The following is an 8,804-nucleotide window of genomic DNA, read 5'->3' as shown; positions in this document are numbered from 1 at the left end:
GTTCAGCCTCTGAATAAAGTTCACTCTTTATCCCAGGCGGATGCTCTTTAACTCATCTATGAATGATATAACAGTTTCAGTTGCGAAATCGACGGTTTCCTAGTTAAAGCTCCACTGGAATAAATAACTTTCACCAAATCGCTTGAACTTTAACGAACTGGCTTTTCTATCAATTCGCTTTTGGCTATACATATTTAAAACCCATTGAAGTTGCTGTGTTTCGGCCATTTATTTGTGCCATAATTCTAACACACCTCGGAACTGGTTCTGTAGTAACATTTCCATATTTTCAAATTTATTTTGTGGTCCCGGAAACCTTGCCGTAATTTTTTTAACGAACTGGACTAAATGAATAAACATTTTACATTAGTTTTTACTAACAACTAGAGTCAAAGTATTCAATATAAAAATGCAACTTTGGTATGGAATCCTGAAGAGATATCGAACATGAATTTTGCCAATTAAGCTATCAGCTGGCGAGCAATTACGCGAATTTCTCCCATTTTATGTGACATGATGCATTTTTTGCTAGGTTTATAAAACTTTAAATAGTCGTTTAAGTATTTAATAGGAATTTTCAACGATTTCTCAATAGTTCATTCCCAGTATCTGTTAATTTTATTAGGGTTTTTCGTGAGCTTTGCCTTGAAGTTTCTCCAAGTTATTTTATCATACAGGCAAAAGCTGGAAGTTTTTAGGGATGTATAGTCCAAGTTTCATTTATCCCCATTTACTTTCTCCAATACTGGTATTGTTTCTTAGTCTTTTTTTAATAGTAGCGTTAATAAAGCTGCAACTTAAACAGTCGTTTAGGTATGACGAGAATTATCTCCGATTTTCCGACAGTTTTTTGGCAGTGTCGGTTAGTTTTATTAATGCTTTTAGTCAGCTTTGCTTTAAAGTTTATCCAGTTATTTCATTATAAAAGGAAATCCTGGCGTTTTTTGGGGGTTTATAGTTTATGTTTGGTTCTTATAGTCTCGCATATAACGAAACTAATTTCACTTTCTTCCAGTCGTCGCATTTTCTGTTGCGCAGACATTTTTTTCAGGCCTAATAAGTTGTTCCAACTAAAATATTTGTTTAAATATTTAATAAGAGATTTAAGCGGTTTTTCAAACATTTATTTGCAGGGTATTATTTGCAAGTTTATTAGTTTTTCTGAGCTTAACCAGTTTCTTTTTAAATTAATATAGCAAAATCTGGTCGTTTATGGTCTTAATTTCATTCATGTAATTTAAGTTATTTCACTTTCTTCTAGTCGTCTATTGCTCATTGGCTATTTTTTTACCAATATTTTAATTTAAATAGTTGTTTGATTATTTAATAAGAAACTTCAGCAAAGTTTTTCATTCAATTCAATTTCAGGCAAAATCTGGAGCTTTTGTGTGGTTTATGGTCCAAATTTCATTCAAAAATCCCTTTTCACGTTCTTATAGTCCTGGCAGTGGTTCTTAGTATTTTTTGTCAGACTTGAAAAAACCTTAAATTAAATATGTTGTGGTTGATTAGATGTGTGCTCTTTAAATTTTTAAATTTGTATTGTATAACGATGTCACACACAAGTGTTGAAACTCCACCAGGCTCTAGGCTAAAAACCTCTGTTTTCGATTTTAGAGCCCTGAGGATGACTTGAATAAAGTCGAAACGTTGGCCCACGAAAAAGTACTGTTTTATTTTGCCACCATTCGTTGACCGAAAATCCCACTATTGAAAAACTAATTACTTAAATTAAATCCTGGTTTAATTATTTAATAAGATTCTTCCCTAATTTATCAAAAAAAGTTATCAGTCCTTAGAGCATTGCCGTTCTTCAGCTGAGTTTCTTCCGTTATTTTATTATGAAAGCAAAATTGGTAATTTCTTAGGGGTTTATTTTTAAAATTTCCTACGAAACTTCCCGTATTACTAATCTCTTTCTTCCAGTTCTAGCATTATTTATTAGTACTTTTTTTCGAGACTCAATAAAACGTTAGCTTAGAAAGTTGTGCTCGTTTCTTTTTGTGAATGTATTCGGATATTTTATTATCAAAGAAAAACCTGAAGCTTTTTGAGGTTTTATATCCTGAATTTCATTATTAAATTGCTGTAGTTATATAATTCAATTAATTTCACTTTCTTCTAGTTCTCGTTTTGCTTAATAGCCTTTTTTGTTTACTCTTCCCTTAACAAGACTTCATAATAGTCGTTTAACTATTTAATAATTATTATTTTCAACAATTTGGCAATAATTGATGGTCAGTGTCTGTTAATTTTATTAACTTTTCGTGCGCTTCGCCTTAAAGTGTCTCCGGTTGCTGCATTATCAAGGCAAATTCTGGAGGTTTATACTTACTCTAATTCCATTAATAAATTCCTGTGTTTAACTACTCTCATTTTATTTATTTCCAGTCCTAGCATTGTTTCTTTGTCATTTTTTACTAGATTTTAAAAAAACGTGAAATGAAACCGTCATTAAATATCTAAAAGAATTTTGGCAATTCCTCATTAATTTTATTAGAGCTTTTTGTAAATTTTTGCTTAACGCTTATTTCATTATTAAGATAACGCCCCAAATTTCGTACAAAAATTCTCCCATGTAACTAGTCTCATTTCACTTTCTTCTAGCCTAGTCTAGTGGCATTATTTTTAGTGATGATTTTCCTTGCACTGGTTATTTGCTTGCACTTTTCTTAACATGTTAACTAAAATTCCAGCAACTTTCTATGCAGTTCCGAGGCAGCTAAAATTATGCAAATTTGCGCCGTTTTTCCTCGAAGAGTATCAGTTGAATTGGTGATTTACCTGAGGAAATTCTTAAAACGTTGATTATTCAAGAAATGTCAGATTAATCTTCGAACTCACTTTCACGTGATGATATATATGTACATAAGTGTAGTTTGCGGAAATTTAAATTTTAGATGCAACCATTACAATGAATTCGCAATGCAAATAGAAATAGCTGTGTTATATGCATGCTAATGGACACTTGAAGATTTGAAAGGATTTGCGTATGCTTTGGGCAATTGGAGATATTGAGAATATTGATAGAAAGATCAAGCCAATAGGTGCTAAAAAGTATAATAAAAATACATTACAATGAGAAGAAATACGCAAGTATAATAAAAATTGTATACGCATAGGTATTTCGGTTTTACACGGTTTGAGCCAAACGTGTCAGTTGCAATTAAATAATGATTAGTTTTCAAATTTATCAATGATTATGTAAATCCCGCCAATACAGTAATTTCTTCCTAAGAATGATGAGGTGAAAGGATTTATACGCAATTAGAGAGCAAAGACCAGACTAAAACTAAGCAGGAAATATATGCATCTTCTTAGCCTTTAACCTCTATTACTTTCTTTTTCCTTTATTCGCGCATTTAGGTAGGCATCGATTTTCGTTTTTCAAAGCATGGATTAACGTTTTGGTTTTTAAAAATTTGAACTTTTCCCGCTCACAGTTCTGCAGCTGATTTGTTGTTTTTTTACGCAATAAAGTGAACAATTTTGTTCTCTGAAGAACAATTGCACCAAAAGAGTTTAATTGTTTCAAGTGCGTAATTGCTAAGTGAAAGTATTAGTTGTTGCTTTCGAGAATTTTTCACACTGAGCAAAAACAATAGGAAACTATTAAAATGACATAAATATTGAAAGATGCTTATAAATGATAATTAAATGGGAAAACGTTTCTTTTAGTTCTTCTATCGCTTTCAGGACATCATTAAGGATTGTAAGTTTTAAACGCCTGAGGCCATTTTCTTAGATTTTGTAGTTAATTCTCTGAAAATAACGAAACTTCGTCTAAACCATCTTTATAAAAAGTGTTTAATGGATATTTATAGGCTGGGGTTATTAGTAAAAAAATATATAATCAAAAACCGTGATTATATTATTGTTTATGCCGGCCGTTCCCATTACTCCCGTTATCTATGATCTTCTCACGCTTGTGGTTTAGGTGAAACGCATTTCTCGTATGTTGCGACTTCGTTGCATCATTTGCTCAAGACGACAAAGCACACACGTATTTTAATAATAAGAAAAGCTGAAGTGTTCCTTGATAGTCCTTTCACTAGCATAGCGGGATAGTCTTCCCTGAATGTAAATATACTGATGTAACAGCATTATGAAGAGTTCTGAGTGCCAATTTAATAGCCAGCAAATACTCTCAGTGGTTTTCCTTACAACCTAATAATCTGTTGCGGCCTGGCCAATTTTTGCCATTTTTTTGAAGTGGAATGGAAAAAGTATTGCCTCTGCCTGCATGTCTGTTGGGTGACTTGAGTAGCTCAGCAGCCATGTTGTGTAGGGTCTTAAGCCCGGATAAAGTGAGGAGGGTTTTGAGGTGAGACTAGCAACCTACCTTGAGTAACAAACTGAAAAAGGCTAACAGATCAAAGAGAGTAGCCTCGGAGAGGACGGAAAAAACTTAWGTCGAYCCRGCGAGATTAAGAAAAAGACGATTTTGGAAARGAGAACACCTAGGAATATCCACTTGGAATGCCACAAGACTAATGACTACAGAGCAAGAAATAATAATAGAGCTCAATAACGATAATATAGATATATGTGCATTGTCACAATCGAAAAAGAAAGGCAAGGGAAAATTATAATTAGCGGAGTATATAGGAGGATTTTCAAGGACTGTTGCGCATTAATTTTGCAGTATTTCAGAGATATAGCGTTGAATTTAATCTTTTATGGCTTCAATCGTTGTTGGTTTGTTCGCCTAAACTTGTGGCTTTAAAAACCCCCAGATACAAAAGTCCAAAGGCGTTAAATCGCATTATCTGGGCGGCCAATGCCGATCTCCAAAACGAGAAATTACACTACCAGGAAATTACTCGTGTAGTAACTCAACAGTTTCTCTGCCTGTATGGCATGTTGCACCGTCCTGTTGATACAACATACTGTTGAGATCCATATTTTGCAATTTTGGCACAAATAAGTTAGTTAACATTTCACGATAACGAACACCACTCACGGTTGATGCTTGACCAACTGCATTTTCGAAGAAAAATGGTGCCCATGATCTTCCCGCTTTAGCTCTTGAGCCAATTCAACTTTGTACACATAAAGGTCCAACTTTTTTGTTAAAATTCRGTGYRTAGTGRTGGAAACACAAAAGTAAAATCTAAGACATTAATWAATAAAATAAAATAACTCCTGGTTCTTATTCATTAAAAGTCTCCAAAAAGARCGAGAATTTCTCCGACAAACTGGAGTTGCACTGGAATATAACTGCTGAATGCAGTTTTTAGGCTTACACCGTCATTTTTGCCATTTTAGCTATTGTTGTTTCTGATACCGTAGTTCTTTCTAAAACACATATCAGCTTTTCCTTCCAAGAAAAAATTGATAATTTTTTGAAAATGCGTTGTCTGGTTTTCCCCTTTAATTTTTATTATATTCTTATTCTTCCTGGGTCCAGGGGCGGTTACGTTTCGGCGAGGCAACAGCGCCATCATCAGATTTAAAATTGACACAAACTGCAAACACCAATTCACAATTCAAACATGTTCTATAAAAGCTATAATTTATAAAGCGTTAAAACATTCATCAGCTCTGTTTAACTCTGTAGCATTTAACGCATTTTTTTTAACATGCAAAGGTTTTTATACCTTTTCTGCATTTTTAGCTGTAAATGTGATTCCTTTTCTGTCCAAAATTTTGCCTGAGTATTCTGAAACTGAGCGACAATAGTTCATAAATTTAAGATTCAGATCACATTTATACCTGGTTAGAAGTGTTTTTCATATTTAGGTCAACTTTCTGACAACCTCTATACCTTCTAGTTTAGAATGCGTAAAGTTTTTTTTTAGTTTGGACAAAAGGTGCGACCAGGATTCCATGCCAAAATAACCCAATTTTCGTCAAATTCTAGCTCGATTTTGCCGTCTCCCTCGTTTGTCGAATTGTTTATGCTTCGATTGCACCCGTGGATGCGTTTTTTAAGACCGTAGTAGGAAGTATATGTTAAATCAGTCATGGATCCGAAACATTCCTTTTTATTTGGCTCCAATCGGAGAACGTAAAATTCCGATAAAAATTATTGATGCATCAGAACGAATCGCCAATCGCCCCGAGTGTAAAAAACTGTAAAAGTAAAATCGTAATTAATTAATGGAATAAAATTACTCGTGGTCCTAATTCATTAAAAGTCTCCAAACAGAACTAGAATTGCTCCGAAAAACTGGAATTGCACTCGAATATAACTAACTGTTGGATGTAGTTTTTCGGCTTACACTGTAATTTTTGGCGGTTTTCGCTCTTGTTGCTCTTAAATCTAAAATGAAAAATTCAGAATTTTCTGAAAATGCGTTCTCTGGTTTTCCTCTTTAATTTTGTAGCGCTTATCGTAACTTTTTTTGAAAATATGGAACGATTTTTATTCCTTTTCTGCATTATTTACTGTAAATCTGATTCCTTTTCTTTCCTATTACTTTTTTCTAATTATCTTTTCTTCTATTACTGTTTCATCTGTTTCCGGCCGTCACCTTACATAGTCGGCTTTTATTGTGTTTGCGTTTTTTATTCGGTTGTCCGAGTCTTTTTTTCCTCAAAGTTGCAATTTTCATCGTTTTCATGTCTCTCATCTGGTAAATCACTTCGGTAATTTTCTTATCACTGTATTTCCTTCAACTCTCTCATTATCTAAGTTACTGTATCTCGTTTTTTTTATTTGTATCACGTGAATTACTTTTTGGACCACTATTATTATTTTTGTAAATTATCTATTACAAGAGAAAGTTCAATGTCATCTGAATGTTCATCATGGTCAAAATTTACCTTTTCAAGTATTTGTTAGTATAGAATTACTGTTTGGAGTTTCCATAAAACTTTGTTTAAAATTATAAAGCTTCTTGAACTTTTATTCATTCGGTAAAACGTCTTATTGTCCGGTTTGAGTAAAAATAAATATTAAACTAAGTCTTGTCATGAAGTTGTTGAGCTTATTTTCTTCGTGAAAAAATGTAATGGCATCAATGTAAATATATGTTTTATATAATATAATTTAGTATCTTGCCTGAAATATTTGGCAACGTGATTTATTAATTATATCTACTTGACAAAAGATGCGATTTTTTTCTTTTTTCTTAATCAAAACCTACTACTTAAAATTGATCTTTTGAAAACCTCTGTTGTCTTACCATCCGTATAAACTAATTCAAATACAATAATTGTTTAAATTAGACCTAAACTGAAATAATTTTTTAGTGAAACTGTGATTAATACTTTCGCCAATTTTTGGTCTACTTTTTATAGAAACAATGCATGCAAAAAATATGCTTCAAACATGCGACACTTTCAGAGCATCAATTTATTTATTTACTTCGTACGTCCATAAGTACTTCTCCGTAGCACTTTAATGTATACACGATAATGCAATAACAATTTCGCTTAAAACAGGACTTTTACTTTTATTGACTGACCGCCAGTGAGGAAATCTGATTGACAAATGTCTCAAAGAACCGCTTGAGCCTTAAGGTATTGGAGAAAACTATTAACACATTTTTAAACTCTTTTGTTTAATTGACAAATAAGACGACTTGTTTTATGTAGATGTGTTTGTTTAAGTCGAATAATCATAATTTATGGTAATTCGCGTGCAAGAGTTTGTTATTTCGAATGTTTTCAGGAAATCATGGAAAATTTATATAATTTGTTATCTCTTAGTCAAATTTCATGTTTGTATATTTCCACGAATTTTCTTTATATGATATCAGTGAACTGCAATGCCTCTTAATGAGCGGTGATCCCATAAATTACTGGTCTGTGTGTCTGTTGATCTTTCCTGATGTTCTTTAATTGAAAATATTATATGCTTTTTGAGGATTTTAAAGATTAACTTGAATTAAAATAGTGTTAACTAAAAGCCATTTTCTTTGATTATAAATGACATGACGTGAAATGTTAAATATTTTCAGAAATGCGCATTTTTTATTGTCTTGTCGCAATTTTCAGTCAAAGGTTTGAAGATGTTTTTGGATTTATTTCAATGAAATCTGAAATTTCTCAGACATGTTTAATTTTTTTTAAGTTTAAAGATTATTAAATCCTCTTCGCTTTATTTTAATATTTACAGATTTTTATAAATATATGTTTATTTACTTGATATTTAAAAAAATCTATCTGATTTATTAAACGACAAACATATGTTGATATATGATTTTCCCATTAAAACAGTAAAGTTTTGGGCCGTGGAAGTTTTACTTGAAACTTTTTATTAATTTTTCATAAGAATTTTTTTTTAAGACGAATGAACTAAAAATATTTTTAACGAAATTTTACGGGGTTCAAGTAAAAACGAATTTAAATATCTTGAATAAGCGAAAAAATATAATTAAATTTGGCAAAATCCTTTAAGTTTTAACACCGGAAGGCAGAGGATAATTGACCAATACATACTTAGTAATAATATTAATAACGATAAAAGTAGCAATAACTAGTAGGATAACTAAGGGTAACACCAGAAGGCAAAGAAGGAATATTAAAAAGTAGCAATAAATGTAAAGGAATAAAATAGGGTAAGTAAAAAATTGAAAATCAGAAAGTAAATGATATGATTAGTGCATTTTTAGCAATAATATTCATGTTTAAAAACGAAAGTATTTCGCAAAGAGGTAGAAACTCCATAAAATTGGAATTTTCAAGAAACTAATTCATGAGAAAAACAGAGTCGAAAGGCCAATTTAAAGCAATAACAGCTAATTTAATTTGCTAAACTTTTTCTCATGCACATGGTTAACACGTTGAAAAGAGCGAAAAAATACACTTTTTAACTTAGTCCTACTTATTAGCGAAAAAAACATTAATAAAAAACT

Source organism: Dendroctonus ponderosae, unplaced genomic scaffold (genome assembly GCF_020466585.1).
Source record: "Dendroctonus ponderosae isolate FM_Combo_2020 unplaced genomic scaffold, Dpon_F_20191213v2 Dpon_F_20191213_84, whole genome shotgun sequence".
NCBI classification, from domain to species: domain Eukaryota; kingdom Metazoa; phylum Arthropoda; class Insecta; order Coleoptera; family Curculionidae; genus Dendroctonus; species Dendroctonus ponderosae.
The sequence above is the reverse complement of the archived record's forward strand: the minus strand, read 5'-3'. Positions refer to the sequence as shown.